Genomic DNA, 16,477 nt, shown 5'->3' on the forward strand with positions numbered 1-16,477 from the left:
AAAACTGATCTGTGAAGCTGCATATGTTTGGTGTGCACAAAAGAAAAATGCATTTACACCAGTGTCTGTAGGGCCCAGATTCAGCAAAGTACTTAAGAACATGTGTGACTCCAGGTACAGAAACAGTCCCATTGACTTTCCACACATGAATGTATTGCTAGATTGTGAACTATGTGCATGCAACATTTGAGTGCAAGTTTGGAAGTTGTCTTTGTAAAATTAGATCCTCTCTGTTTTAACTGGCAAGTCACTGGTCCCTATGAAGAACATGAACATTTGAAGTTTTTGAACATGACACTGAAGCTGAAGGCTGTCTGTAACTGTGAAACAAAAACAAACGAACAAAAAAAAGTATGCCAGTTTTCCAAAGATACTAGATTTGTTTTCTCGCTTTGGTTTTTGATTAAGGGACCACAAATTCATGTAAAGAACTTTAAAACTCATTAGATAGTTGTGAACAAAGTAAAACCTCTAGGCTAGTGCTGAGAAATAAATTGAGGCTGTAAGGTCACAGAACGGTGTAACAGCAAAATGGATTTAAAAGGGAGGTGAAAGAAATTAGGGATGTTAACTAACATGTATTTGTGTAAATGTGTAACTGCTGGATTTTTTAGCTATTGCTTGTTTACATGGAGGAGGGACAGGCAGGAGCCAATGGTTGTGGGGTGCTGGTTTTTAAGCTGGCTGCCCCTCTAGCACTGGCTCCCACCTGACATTCCTATGCTGCTACCTCTGTGGGGCAGGCAGCTCCAAGGAAGTTGGCATGTGTGGAGAGCCAGCTTAAAAGCCAGCTCACCATGTGTTCTGACCCTCACCTGCTGCTCCTCCGCCCCCACGCTTTTGCATCTGGGAGGGAGGCAGCTCTGTGAGAGCTGGCTTAAAAACCAACTCCCCATGGGCACAGGCCCTTGGGCACCAGCTCCTGCCTCTGCCCCCCCTACATTCTAACATCTCTAAAAGAAATGTAGATGAATTGGTATCAAATTGAATGAAACTAAAACAAATGTACTAAGTAATTAAAAGGAGTTGTGCAGAGTTTTAACATTCTATAAGTCCCTTCTGTTTCAGTCTCCTCATTTGTAATAAGTGAAGCAATGAGATGCAGTAAGTTATAAATCTCTCTAGAAATGAAATAAAAAATAGTATTGTAATTTTAAATCTATACAGTGTCACAGGGCTTGATCTTGCAGATATTGCTGGGAATAGGTCTGGCAAGTAGGACTGCTCATAGTTATTTGCAAGCCCAGTTGTGCTTGCAGTCTGTGAAGTCACATTTCAAAATTCACTGCAATTTATGAGTAAATTGGGTGCTGAGGAGTGCATAAAATGATGATGATGTTCGTCCATCATGTTCAAAGAGGACCTTGACATCTAACGAGTTGTGGGCTGTCCACGGTGTGTCCGCAGATGGCTGATAAGGCCAATGCGGGCACGAAATGTTCTGCCACATGTCGGGCAGACATGTGTAGGCACTACTGTTGCAGCGTTTGCAACTCTGGCTTTACGGAGTGCTCGCTTCTCTTGTGCTATGGTTGTCCTTCTGGCTTCAGATGTTTGACAGCCTTGGTGGATCAGCATGCGCCATGTCGATCGACCTTGTGCCAGGGTCTCCCAGGAGGTGATGTCGATATCCAGGGACTTGAGAGAGGCTTTAAGCATGTCTTTGTATCGCTTCTTTTGTCCCCCGTGCGATCGCTTTCCTTGAGACAGCTCACCATAGAAGAGCTGATTAGGGATGTGATGGTCTGGCATCCTTGCAACATGGCCAGCCCAGCGTGTCTGGGCTTTCATCAGCAGGGTGTGAACTGACGGCAGGCCTGCTCTAAAAGGACTTCTGTGTCTGGCACCTTGTCCTGCCACCGGATCCTCAGAAGTCTGCAGAGGCAAATCGTGTGGAAGTGGTTCAGTTGCCTAGCGTGCCTCCTGTATACAGTCCAAGTCTCACTGGCATACATCAGGGTAGTTAACACTACTGCTCGATAGACTTTAAGCTTTGTAACAAGGCTTATTCCACGGCGGTCCCACGCTTTGGTCAGCAGTCTGCCGAATGCAGAGCTTGCCTTAGCGATTCTGCAGTTGACCTCGATGTCAATTGTCACTGCGCGGGAGAGGGTGCTGCCAGGGTATGTAAATTGGTCCACTGCTTGCAGCTTTTGTCCCTTCACTGTGATAGTGGGCTCTTGATGTTGGGCTTTCGGAGCTGGCTGGTGCATCACTTCGGTTTTCTTTATGTTGATGAGAAGGCCGAAGTTGTCGCATGCTGCTGCGAATTTGTCCATGCTGGCTTGCATTTCCTGCTCTGATCCAGCATTCAGGGCGCAGTCGTCAGCAAAAAGGAGGTCTCATAGCACAGTCTCCTTTATCTTGGTGACAGCCTGGAGTCTTCGCAGATTGAACAGTTTCCCATCAGTCCTGTATCTCAGGCTGACTCCCAAGGAACTGTTCTGAAAGGTGTCTGACAGCATGGCTGAAAACATTATGCTGAACAGGGTCGGTGCCAGCATGCACCCTTGCTTGACGCCGTTTGTGACGGGAAAAGCCTCTGAAGCTTCTCCGTCGTCCAGAACACGAGCCGTCATGCCGTCGTGGAACCTAAATTATAGGTTTAAAATATTGGCAAGCAGGTAGAGTGAAAAAATAATTCAGAGACTGGAAAAGGATCAGAAAGAAGCAACAATTAAAAAAACTGAACTGGACTTGTTTTATTCCTGTAACTAAGCACTCCACAGAACAGGCTGAAGAGACATTTGGGGTGCTGATCCCACCCTCCTCATTGGGGCCAGCCTCAGTCCTGACAAAGGTAGCAGCTCTATATACCACTGATAAAGGCTCACTAAACACTACAGCAGAAGTGTGGAAGTGCAGAGCTCTAACACAACTGCTCCCCATTCTGTCTAATGGTGAAATGTCCCTTTCTATCTTCCCTGCCTCCTATGTTGGGAGAGGATGAGGAGAAATACACTTTCATCATGAAGAGCTTTCCCCGCTAGCAAGGGAGCTCTTTACTGGCTAGATGCAGCTACTTTCCAGACCATCTTCTCTTCTTAAGTGGTACAAAGAAAGAGCTGGATCTCATTACAGCATATTTTGTGGTGGGGGGGGGGGAGAAACACCCCACTTCTGTGCCAGAGTAACTTCAGAAAATTGTTCTAACCATAAGACATAGCACAGGCATCTCTTTAACTGAAAAACTGTTTGTTTAAAAATTTGGACTGTATTGGAGGGAGGAGGAAAAGGACTAAAATTATGGTGGGAAATGAGTGACTAATTATAGTTTTAAAAACTAGAAATAATTGAGTGATTTGCAAAATTTCAAAATTTGCCACTGCATGCTTACAATCCACATAGCATTGCAGCAAGTTTTCCTTGTTGTGCCAAAAAGTAATTCACAGAGATCAGATGTGATCATGAGGATTTTGATCTACTCATTGAAATTTTTGAGACAATATTGTTAGTAAGGTTAAACTTTTCAGAAAGTTTTCTCTGTATAGTAGTACATGCTTCGCTAGGTAGAGAAAAGGTTTTTATTGGGAAAATGCTTTGCAGCTTTGTGCAGAAATTTTTCCCTCATCAAAACTCCATTTATTGAAGTGTTTTACTAATCTACTGAGGACAGCTAGAGTGTTACTAGCGGTAAGCTGAACTTCTTCTCTAGGAAATTATGTACATATAATTGAATTGCTGGCTTTTAAGTTACTTAATTTTCCCTTGTATGTGTCAGAGCTTTCAGTACAGATGCTAGTCTTTCTTTATTACATATATTTTGAAAGAAAAGAGGATTTTTTTATCCCAAAATGTTATCTGTTGAAATGCTAGAATTTTTAAAAAGAAAAAAACAAAAATGAATAATGTTATTTTGGTGTTAATGCAGTTGAAACTTTATTATTTATTATTATTTTTATATTTCTTAAAGTTTGCTGTTTGTTTTACAAGAAGCAAAACTGACCTTGTGCCTGGCTTAAATCACATACAAACCAACTGTAGTGCCACAAGAGAAAGGAACAAGCCTGTGGATATAAGTTTGACGTGAAGGGAGAAATAGAATGAGAGTACGCAGTTGACAGTAATAAGATCACATGGTCTTCCTAGTAACTGGTATACATATCATATTGGTCTCACAGTATGTGTATTGACACATTTCTCTCTTCGGTGCTTTTGGATCAGTCATTTTGCTGCCAAGACCTTAAATTTTGCCTGATTTTTCTTTAGAATATTTAAGATTGATTATATTTACTGTCTCTTTATAGCAGAACCTAATTTCTCAACCCTTGTTGCAGAACCACTGTTTTTAAAAGCACATTACATTGCTCATTGTGAGTAAAGCACCACCTTTCCTTCAGCCAGCCTCATTCTCATTCCTTCATGCAGCTCTCCTCTTCCTTCCCCTTCAGGTTGTGACCACAGTTTACTTTTCAAAAGGCCCTCTCCCAGCCCATGTTCCCTTCTCTCATCTCAAATCTTTCTCCCATTCATAAATGAGCCACTGATGCAATTAGGGTTTCCAGATGGTTGAAACAAAAATACCAAACACCCCTGCCCCCCCCAAAAAGCCACCCAGAAAAAATTCTGTTGAAAGGAGGAAAAAAAAGGCGGGAGAGGGAGACCAAAGTTGTTGAGCAAAAAAATAAAAGGACTCCAAGACTTATTAAGCAAAAAATAAAATAAAATAAAACAGATTTAAAACATTATGTTCCCTTTAAGAGTGAGTGCAGGGATAGGAACAGGGGAGTGGTTGAGCACTAACACCCAGGGGAAGCATTGCTTCCCCTTGGTTGGCAGCCATTTTGTGCCGGCAGCCTTGTGGAACCAGGTAAGCATGGGGGCTGGGGTCAGGGGGCTGGGGGTGTTGGGAGCCAGGGAAGGGCTTGGGGGGGGGGGGAAGGCTGGGCGCTGAGTATTTGTAGGGTTGCCAGGTGCCTGGCATTTTTGTCTCTGTCCTTGGAAAAAAATCAGAAAATACCGGACATTGTAGGTGTCCAGTATTCTCTGAATCTTTTTACCAGACGTGAGGCAAAAATACCGGACTGTCCGGATGAATACCAGACACCTGGCAACCCTAAATGCAGTACATCCCAGGGTTCTAGGGAGGCTACTGAAGTTTTAACAAGTATCTGTTCTTCAAGTGCTTGCTCATGTCCATTTCACTTAGGTGTGTGCATACCGCATGCACGGATTGTCAGAGTTGCCCTCAGTGGTACCCGTCAGACCAGAAGGGGAGCCCCCTGGAATGGCGCTGCTATATCGATGCATATATACCCCCCGCTGGCCTCTCCCCCCACCCCCCTCAGTTCCTTCTTACTGCCCGTGACGGTTGTTGGAGCTTCTTTCTCCCTTGTTCACAAGCATGCTCTCAGTGGTATTAGCCAGTGTTGAGCGTTAATTAGCACCTAGTTAAGACCCTTTCTTCCTTCCAAGTTGCTTTTCCCTCTTAAGTACCTATTTAGATAGAGTTAGATAAAGTTGGTTTTGGGTTGGGGCTCGCCTGTTGAGTCCTCTTCCCTCCCCACCTACGGGGCATGCCAGGGCCTCACACCTTTAAACCCTGCGCTGATTGTGCCAAGCCTATGCCCTGTGGTGACCTGCATGCTTGAAGTGTTTGGGTGAGGACCATGTCCTGGCTAACTGCAGAATCTGTTAAGCCCTGGACTCAGCACGAGAGAGATTCGCGCTTGAAGATACTCCTAATGGAGTCAGCATTTCGCCCAACACCATCTGTGGATGCAGCATCGGAATCCCGTAGTGCACTGCCCTCAGTGCAGGAGGCACTGGGATCTTCAGGAGCCTCATCTGCGTCAAGGTGCCCTTTAGTACGGCATCACTCTCAATCACTGGTGCCATGCGAGAAGAAAAGGGCAGAGAGGAGCAGGTCTCCGCCTCAGCATGTGCCTGCAGTGCATCCCATAGGGGCACCCTGTTGTGCCCGCACCAGCCACGAAGTCTGCTGCTCCTGAGTCAGAACGTGGCCAGCCGAACATGACCAAGAGCCACGGTGCAGTGGAGAAGCCGGTTCTGGTTGATAGGCCCTCCACACCGGAGATTTTCGAGGTGGCACAGGAATTAATTGAGTTGACCGCGGGCTTGCCTTCACGTCCTCAGGAGCGCCAGGACTGGCCTCAGGCCCATACTTCATTGATGGGAACGGACCTGGGCAGGCCTGGACTGCCCTCAGCACCAGTGTCCTGTGTGGTGCTGCGCTCCCTGGTGCTCATGTCTGTGCCAGCACCTGCAGGCCCTTCGGTGCCAGTGGCCTCACTCTCGCAGGCGTCCAGGGAGAACTTGGCTTCTAGCACTCTTATTCCAGTGGCTCGGTCCACAGCACCAGAGTAGCTGATGCCCGCACCATGGGTTCGACACCCGGGCAAGCCAGAGTCCATGATTCGGCACACAGAGGGGCACCGCTCCCCAGACCAGCCTCAGCCCCATCTTAGTTGGAGTCCAATTATATGAAAGATTCCAACATGGATTTGGTGCGGTCCGGAGCGACGCTGTCTCATTCCCAATCCTGGCACCATTTGGACTCTAGGCTCTGATCCGGTCCCAGCGTCGATCGAGCTCCCAGCGTCATTCTAAGTCCCGGCACCGATCCAGGTCTCAGCACTGTTTCCACTCCCGGCACTACAAGTGTCATTACAGCGTCTTGAGCCAGTCTCTACCACAGACCTGGCTTCCACAGTGGCAGCATCCAGACCAGTGGCCATTTTGGACTCCATGGGTGTACCATCAGCTCCAAATGAGCATTCCTTCCACAGTGGGATCCTCATGATTGGGTATCCGGGCCCTGCCATTGTCCACACTGTTGCCTGGCATCCCGACATCGCAGGCCTTGGTGGTACGGGATGAATCTCCTCAGCCACCATTGGAGGATGGCAGAGATCAAGGCCCGTTGAGGCAATCGGCCCTCTCTCAGGCTTCAAAGCAGCCACACGAATTGGAGGACTCAGCAGTACACGAGTACTCATTATCTACTCTGGACAAAGCATTAGGGCTGGCCTCTTCATCAATGCCAGCCATGGACTTCCGGGCCCATCAAGAATTCCTCTGGAGACTGGCTCAAAGTCTTGGGGTGCAGCTCGAGTGTGCCTCTGAGGACTCCAACCCAATGGTCGACATCCTCAACGCAGAGTTGCTGTCTTGTGAGGCTCTGCCCCTGAACAAAATGGAGAGCAAAATTAGCAAGCCAGCATCTATACTGCCTACAGACAAAAGGACAGAACTGCTGTTCTTCGTCCCCCAGGAGGGTCATGAGCACTTGTACTCACATCCACCACCAGGCTCACTAGTGGTATGGCTGCTAACCACTTTAAGCGTCAGTGGAGAAATTTTGAGGAGTAATGTTAGTTCGAACCAACGGATTTGATTCGAACTAACGTGGCCTAGAGCGCGCTTCCTGGTTCGAATCAGCTGGCAATCGGAATAGCGCGTGGGCAAGATCATGCTAATGAAGTGTGGGATATTTAAATCCCCGCTTCATTAGCAATTTCAGTCGCCTACATTTGCATCCCTAGTTTGAACTAGGGAGCAAATATAGACGTACCCTCAGGGAGTTAAGAGCGGTGTTTTCCTGCCGCAGCTCTGAAACAAGTTAATGTAGATTTTGACAGACAACACAACAGTGATGTTTTATATAAACAGACAGGGTGGTGCTCACTCCTATCCCCTGTGCATGGAAGTTCTTCTCCTCTGTGTGGCTCAAGGTATCTACCTGGTGGCCGCTTACCTCCCCGGGGCCCAGAACAGGTTGGTGGACCACCTTAGCAGGTATTTTGTGGGGCACGAGTGGTCCCTCAGGCCGGATGTAGCCTTGTCTATATTCCACAGGTGGAGATTTCCCCACCTGGACCTATTTGTGACCAATAGCAACAGGACGTGTCCCTGTTTTTTCTCCCAATTCAACCACAGCCTGGGGATGCTCTGGGGGGATGCTCTCATGATTCCTGGGCCTCGGGGACTGCTGTATGCCTCCCCCTATCCCTTCCTGCTGATCCACAGGGTGCTTCTCAGGATCAGGGAGTTTCAGGCCTCCGTAATCCTGATAGCCCCAGCCTAGCATTGCCAGCATTGGTTCCTGGCCCTTCTCATGCTCTCAGTAGAGGCTACGTCTAGACTACAGATCTTCCAAAAAAACTTCTTCCGAAAGAGAGCATTCACACTGCAAAAGTGCATTGAAAAAGCGATCTGCTTTTTCGAAAGACAGTGTCTAGACTGAATGGACTCTCTCTTGCATGTAAGCTGTGATTGCTATGGACGGAATGGCCACCAGGGCACCTGTGGTTTTTCCTTTTTCCTCTTCCTCCAAAATAACTCCCTCTTCCATGTTCTTTTGCAAAAAGGCTTCTTCCTCATAGAATGAGGATTACCAATGCTGGAAAACCCCCTCTGTTCTTTCGATTTTCTTGTGGATGAACACAATTGCAGTGTGGATGTTCCTCAGGTTTTGTCAGAAAAACGGCTGTTTTCCGACAAAACTCTGTTGTGTAGACATCCCAGAGTGGCCTCTAGTCCATCCCCTGTTCCCGGACCTAATATCTCAGGAGTTCGGCAGGCTGTGGCATCCAAACCTCCACACCCTGCACCTCATGACATGGAAGCTCCATGGCTGATGGCCATGGAGAGGCAGTGTTTGGAACAGGTCCAAGCAGTTCCTTTGGGGAGCCGTAAGCCTTCCACTAAGTCATCTTATCTGACGAAGTGGAAATGCTTCGTTTTCTGGTCAGAAGGTAGAGGATCCTCTCCTATGGAAACCCTGTGCTGGCTATTCTGGATTACCTCCTGGGCCTAAGGCTTCAGGGTCTGGCCTCTTCCTCGCTGGGAGTGCACCTGGCAGCCATCTTGGCCTTTCATTCAGGCTTGCGTGGCAGACCTGTTTTCTCAGATCCCATGGTGCACCATTTTCTTAAGGGGTTGGACAGGGTCTACCTCCAGGTGCATGAGCCCTTCCCCTCTTGGGACCTCTTGGGAGCCTCACAAAGCTCATGGGTTGTTCCTTCAAGCTGTTGGCAATGTGTCCCCTCCTGCACCTCTTGTGGAAGGCGGCCATTACTTCAGCCAGGCGAGTGTCGGAACAGAAGGCCATATCGGTGTACCCCCCCATAAATGGTCTTTTTTAAAGATAAGGTCAGGCAGTGTCTCCACCCTGCCTTTCTGCTCAAGGTGGTTTCTTTCTTTCATGTCCACCAGGGCATTTTCCTTCCTGTGTTTTACCTTAAGCCCCACAGCTCTGGGACAAAACAGGCTCTACACAGGCTCTCTTGACATGAGGCGTACTTTAGCTTTTCAGCATGCATCAAAGCGTGCTATGGACTGGCACAGGTTCCGGCTCCTATTACAGCCCATACCACAAGAGCCCAGGCCTTTTCCACGGCCTTCGCAGCCCAGGTGCCCATCATAGAGACTTGCAGGGCAGCTACCTGGTCATCAGTGCACACTTTTGCAAATCACTATGCCATTACACAACAGGCCAGGGAGGATGCTGCTGTGGGTAGGGCTGTGTTCCAGTCCATCTCTTGGTTGGCTCCGACCCCACCTCCTAAGTTTTAGTTTTGGAGTCACCTAAGTGAAATGAACATGAGCAAGCACTCAAAGAAGAAAACGGTTACTTATTTTTTTAACTATTGCTTTTTGAGATGTGTTGCTCATGTCCATTCCACATCCCATCTACCTCCCCTGTGTCAGAGCGTTCCGGCAAGAAGGAACTGAGAGGGTGGAGGGCCAGCAGGGGTATATATGCACAGATGTAGTGGCGCCACTCCAGGGGGCTCCCTTGCTGGTCTGATGAGTACCGCTGAGGGAAAACTCTTGGACAATCCGTGTGCTCGGCATGTGCACACTTAAGTGGAATGGACATGAGCAACACATCTCAAAGAACAACAGTTAAGAAAGTAAGTAACCTTTTTTTTTCTATTCCTGATTAAGCAATCTTTACCTCTTGTGGTCTAAACCCTCACCTACGAGGAAGAGGGGGGACTTCTGCCTTAAGTGTAGTTGCAAGTGACCGGTGTTACTTGGAAGAGAAAACCCAACAGAAATACTAATAATTCAATCTTTACTAAAACACAATTTGAATATAATTTCAGGCTAGCTACATTGAACTTATTGTGGCAAGTATGTTAAGACAGCTTTGTCTACTTCTGTGCTACAATTTGAATTTCTATTTCATAACAGGTTATTATATAACGTGATTCAGTAAAAAGGAATGTTTATCTGTTTAAATGTCTCATTCTCCAATTTTTTTCCAGACCAAGTGATAACATAAAGTCCCGAGAGATAAGAAGAAGAAAAACAGAGACAGATCATCTTGCTCTGAAAATATTCATTCAAAGGTAGGACAGTTCTTATTTTCTTCCTAAAGATTTACCCATTATCACTAGGTGAAATCGGATCTCATGGGATAAGATACCATGATTGTGCTGTGTTCATGAAATGATACATCACATTCTATATTTTGCTATGTATTCAAGCTTGATGAAACAGAGAGTTTGTGATGAATAGAAATTAGAAAACGATAGTTTTCTTGTTGTAAAGAGCTTAGATTAAATGTATTAAAAAAGAAAAGCAGACAAATAGTGTTCCATGGTGTCTTGTGCTTAAGAAATTACACTGAATTAACAGTGATGTTCATAACTGGGCAAACCAGGGAACAAGTTTCAGAACAAGTTGTACCCGGAAACAAATGCTCCTCTGAAGAAACTGACATTCTGAGATGCTGGGAATGCAATTAAATATTGTTTCCCTCTTCCACACTCCCTCACTTTTTTTGTTATGGAGCCATCTACTCCATGGGTTCTTCGGTCCCTTGGTCTAGGTCACAAGGTTAAAAAGCCTGTTTTGGAAGTTTCAAAGTTACTTTGATTCTACTTTCTGTTCCTTTTGTATTTGCTCTGCACAGGCTTTTCAACACTAGAAAGAGATAGCGTTGCTAGAATTCAGCGGTGACTGCTGAATAGACATCTGTGTTTTAATACATGACTTTTGTGAAAGAAAAATCTTATTTTGGGATCTTGAATACAGTACTGTGTACTGTCTATCAGAACAGACGTTGTCTATGTTGTACAGTTCATAGGAGTGGGTGGCTGCACAGGCATTCCTCTCTTATTTATGTGTTTCAGATTTTTTCCCAACTTGAGGAAATGTAAAGTAGACGTAAAACAAAAAAAAAAAATGAAGTGATAGGTAACAACAAAAACATTGACATCCTTTCTTCCTCAAGGTTTTATCTTGTACAATTCACAAATCTGGTCCAAATGGTACCAAGTCATTACTGAGCAAAATGTAGCTCCATAAAGGAGGACTGTTACTGCCATTATTTGAAGCTAGATTGATGCCTGAAAAAAAACACTATTAAAGATGCCGAAAAGCTCATTTGGATGGTAACCAAACGTTGTTCTCTATGTAGCCCTCAGGCCTTCTGGCTTAGCTGAAAGTTGCTTTGGTTCACTAGGGTCTTGAGTTCCTATCACAGTCAAAACTCTGTTCTCCTGTTGGGTAGTGGTGCCATGTGGCAGATTCCCTTGGGCAACATGGCTGAGTGACAGCCAGCCATACCTAAGTTGACAGCCATTTGAACGTTGAATTGGCTCATGCACAGGTGCCTGCTCACCGGAAGTAGAATGGTCTGGCCTTACTTACTATGTAACTCTTACTCTAGTTAGGCCTCACTACTTTCTTCTACAGTTTGAGTGCTTATATCTTGATATTCCTTAGAAAATACTTTAGATAGTGAGTGATGATATATTATGTTCTTTGGCAAGGACCAGTACTGGCCTGACACATGGGCTTGTGGCTGAAAAACAGAGAGTAGTATGACATAGATAGATGATGACATAACTATATAATGCGATGCTTTGATGACATGACTACATAAACAACACTCCGATGGATGCAGCACTGTTAGATACAGATGCATGTGGCAATAGGAATTGCTAGACCTCAAGAAATAGAATGTTGGGAATCACTATGTACATGGGAGAGGCGAGTACTAATTTCAGTGCCAAAACTGTTCTACAAGCCTTTTAAACAGCTTGACTGTGGTCAGTGGGATCCAGTCACAGGCAACAACGAGGGGATCAGTGTTTATCCCCTTTCACTCGTCAGTCAGCCATGGCAGCCTGCCTTGTGACCTTTTCCTCTGCAGCTAGTTGGTTTGGCCTAATCTGTGTCGTGAAAGAGTGTCTCAGCCAGACATACGCCCACTTATTCAGTCACACTGAATCCTTCTGACAGTGTCTGCTACCTCTGGGAAGGAAATATTTCTCAATTCCAGCTACACCAGACTAACACGGCTACATTTCTATTATTATTTAAAGGGGCACTCAGCTTTTTTAATTGACTAATTGTAAAGACATTTCTCTGGAATGGCCGTTTTTAAATAGGATGCATTTAAAATAATAATCATTTTAAGTAATTCTTTTGTTATACTCCTTTTTTTTTGTATTTCAAAAGATCTTTTGAGTGTTCTAAAATCAACTTTTACTCAGACCTGTTTCCAGCCCCCTTTCTCTTTTTGCACAATGATGTTTTCTACTATTTGCCCACTTTCATTTTCAGCTATGCGATTACTATTACTGGGAAACACCTACTTTTAGGGCCACGCAAGGTCAAGCACCATCATCAAAATAGTGAAGCCAATTCAGCACAAAGTGGTGAAAAAAATCACAAAACAATCTTAGTGGTTTACTTGTAAAAATAGTAGGTACATAATTTTCACATATAAATGTGGTCTTTTTTTCAAATATTGCTTTTCAAATCCTCTTGACAAATCCTCTAGCTAATATTCAAAAACTTGATGGCAAAAATCCTTTAAAAAAGTTTTAAAGATGTAAATGCATTTTCAACCCTTCTGTAGCAATGAAAAGTACAGTAGCTTTGTGAATCACACACACACACAAAGTAAGGAACTGTCATTGTTTTGAAAAAATGAGAGAGCTTGACCAAGGAATGATAATTTTTTAAGGAAAAAAAGAATCTGAACTGCCAAAGTATCTTTTGTGAAAGCAAAACTTTAAATAAAAGTACTTGTAAATTCTGATTTATTTGATAATCGTGGATTCTGACATTCTAATGAGCAAGGCCCACCAGAGACTGACTTAAGTTCTTGGGACCTTTTGAGAGCTTGTGAGGGATTTCAGATTGATTGGCTTTTTTTTTACCTTAATTTCATGGAAGCCTAAAATCACAGGATTTAGAGACTATAAATATAAATTAAATTCACTGGCCCGTTTCCTTCAGTTTCTTGCTTGGTAGCTCAGTTGTAACACATTTCTTCAAGGTGATAGATGTTGAAGGAGGAATAAAATAAATACATGTTACCCTCAGTGGAATGGCTGATACAGGTTTCATAGGTAATAAGTGGTGAATTAGAATTAACACAGTTTTATGCCTGACAAATTATTTGTGAGTTACGGGATTTTGGCTTCATGGCAGGAGCTCTCGCTAGAAGTCCTGTGGAAGGTAAAGACTCTTGTGTTTAGTACTGTACAAATATAGTTCAAAGAGCCAGTCCCTGTTCTGAAGAACTTGAAGCGCTAAACATAGTGACCTGGGAGCAGGAACTGCCACTTGCCAAACTCCTCTGTTACAGAAATCAACAAATATTTAGTAGAAGGGAACAACTTTTAATCCTTGCTTAGCTGGGAATGATTCAGACTACTGCAATGTTATGACTTTTTTTTGTGAGTGACAGGAGTTTTGCTGGAGTTAGCATCAGTTTCCTGGGGATGCAAGAAGCTCCAGGTCTGTAGCAAATGTGAGCCCCCAGATTGACTGCCTTCCCCACTTGCATGCCTCCTGGGGCAGAATAATCAATCAGAGTTGCTGTAGGCATAGCTCCCTCCCTCTCCCTGCAGCAGCCCAAAGCTACTGTCACAGGAGGGGAGGAGGGAGCACAGAGCCAGGCTGCTCCACTGCCACCTCCCATTGTGTTTGCACTGGTGACAAGACAGTACTTCTACTCCCTTCCCCATCCTCCCCCAACCTACAGCATCCAACTTCTGAAATGGCAGCATGGGCGGTGAAAAGCCTCTGGAGTTGTAAACATGTTTTTACTCTATATCAGTGGGTCTTAAACACCTGCTTAATTGTCTGCTTATGCCAAATCACAGCCACAATATCTTGCAAGCTCCCTGACTTGATATGTAAAGAGATTTAAACCAATATTAGCAAATACATCTTACTGCATAAATCCCAGATAACCTCTATATTTTCACTTCTTCCTCATTTCCCGTTCAAGCATTCTCCTATCTTTTCTTCCCCAGGCTTTTTCTACTTCTCTGACTTCCATTGAAACAAATTATTTTTGCCATTGACTTCAGTGGGGCCAGGATTTTGATGCTGCTGGCTTAATATGTTAGAAAAATGCAGTCAGGTGTAGTATGTAGCATCTGATTGCATAATTTTAGTAGGATTAGCTTGACAGAGGGGGAAGCAATGAGAACTGAAGAGAGTCAAGGGAAAGAAATGTAGATCAGTAGGGCATCAGGGAAAAAAAAGGGTGACCAGACACAGGAAAGGTGAAAAAGGGTAAAGCATAAAATATAGAAAAGCAACGGTTATAAACACAGGACAGATGGAAGAAAATACATAAGGCAGGATTAGAGTAGGAGAGAAATTCTCTTGCCATTTTCTTTCCTCTTTCTTACTAACCAGGAGTGGATGGCACAATTCATGTAGAATTTGAAATGCACATTTATTGTGAGATGCAACAAATTTAGAAAAGTCTCAGTTTTGGTATTTAAGCTACTGAATTTAAGATATTGAATTCTGCTTAAAGAAACAGAGCTGCCACTCAGGAGACTTGGGGTATTATTATTGCTCTTTATTTATTTATTCATTTCACTCTCCATTTTTCATTTTATTGTATTTCCTAAAATTTATGAATGGCACATATTCTTATTGCTTAAATTGCTGCAAGCTTGAATAAATTTATTGCATCATAAATAGATAAAAGAAGCAGGAAGTTATAGACTAGATATACGGTTAATTTTCCCTACAGGGGAAGAATTGGAGTAAAATACTTCATAGTTACGTTTGAAATGTGTAAGGAAAAATGATTAGATGATAAACTTCTAAACTAAGATAAATTCTATCCTAGATTCCATTAAAGAAAAAAAAATCACCATAAAACAGTGTTTTTCAAGGTGGGCTGCAGTCCCACTTTGAGATAGCAGCTAACGAACTGCTCCAGTTTGTTTAGTTAGTAGCTCTGCAGCCACAGAGCCTTGTGGTTCCCATTGGCTACAGTTCACCGTTTGGTGAACCAGAGTCAATGGGGGCCACAAGGCTGCGTGGCTGCAGAGCTGATAAGAAACAAACTGGAGTGGCCTGTTAGCAGCTGTGGCCCATTTTGAGAAACATTGCCATAAAATGCAGGATTGTTATATCATAGCATCACAGCCTGGAAACAAGAAGGACAAAAAATAGAACTTTTTGTCCCTTGGTCTTGGTCAGGCATCCGTGCAAATGAGTATCTCCTTCTTGAGGCACATATACAAATGTCTCTTCAAGCTGTCAGGCAGAATGCAGGACAGTGCCTTCTCCACCATCTTATTTCAGTGACCCTCATGAGTCCTCTATGATCTTGGGGATTGGTGCCTCCAGGGATTGGGTAGTTCATACACATCTAGATATGGTTAATGCTTAGATCTTTGGTAAAGGAAACTCCGTAAAAAGATTTGGGCCTATTGTACGGAAGATTTGGAAATTCTGATTTTGTTAGAGTGGTCTGCATACCTGTAATCTCATGCATGAGATTTCTGAAATGGCAAATAAAAGAGAAGCAGTGAACATAATTAATCTGAATTTCAGAAAACCTTTTGATACGGTACTACACAAAAGATCATTTTACAATATTTGTTAATAAGGGGCCACTGCAAGATCCAAAAGACAAAGGATAGCAATTCAGGGTGGAGAGAGATGAACTGATTTGTGCAAGTATCTCTACTTTTTATTATTTTGTTTATAAATGGGCAAAAAGGATGCAGTTTCTCTAAGGGCTATATTTCCTGTTATGAAAAGTTGAAAAAGTTAGTAAATATAACTGAAAAGACATGCTAAACTCAGATGATCTAGAGACAGATTCATATTGCTTGAGTTCATGAAATATAGAGAATATTTGAGAGTTTACTTCCATTAAAATTTCACCATATTGAAAGCAAAAGACTAAATTAAATAAAGTAAAAAACATTAGCACAAGAGGTGCACTGGAGTATACACTCTTCCCTTAATGCATATGAATAGCTTACATATATGAGAAGACTTTACTTTTAAGTATTTGGGTTAACACAAAAATCTCTTTCATACATATTTATTTAATGTATTATACTTCTAAGAAGATGTCTTTGGAATATTAATATGCCCATTTAATAGGGTTGCCAGATATCTGGACAGTCCAGTATTTGAGCTTTCTGTTTGGGAAACACATTGAGAAAATATAAATGTGAAAATATAAATGTCCAGTATTTTCTAAATAAGATGTAATGTAGAT

General features: G+C 43.7%; 1 protein-coding gene across 26 annotated transcripts in view; it reads left to right on the forward strand.

Moving 5' to 3' along the window:
- The window catches only part of NRCAM (neuronal cell adhesion molecule), a 283,739-nt gene that overhangs the window by 108,614 nt on the left and 158,648 nt on the right, over window positions 1–16,477 (forward strand). For all 26 annotated transcript variants that reach the window (XR_012904139.1, XM_075929879.1, XM_075929866.1 and 23 more), the window contains exon 2: window positions 10,236–10,319. The gene's annotated coding sequence lies outside the window, so the exon portion shown is untranslated. The remainder of the gene's footprint in view (window positions 1–10,235; window positions 10,320–16,477) is intronic.

The sequence above is a fragment of the Pelodiscus sinensis genome, chromosome 1 (assembly GCF_049634645.1).
Source record: "Pelodiscus sinensis isolate JC-2024 chromosome 1, ASM4963464v1, whole genome shotgun sequence".
NCBI classification, from domain to species: domain Eukaryota; kingdom Metazoa; phylum Chordata; order Testudines; family Trionychidae; genus Pelodiscus; species Pelodiscus sinensis.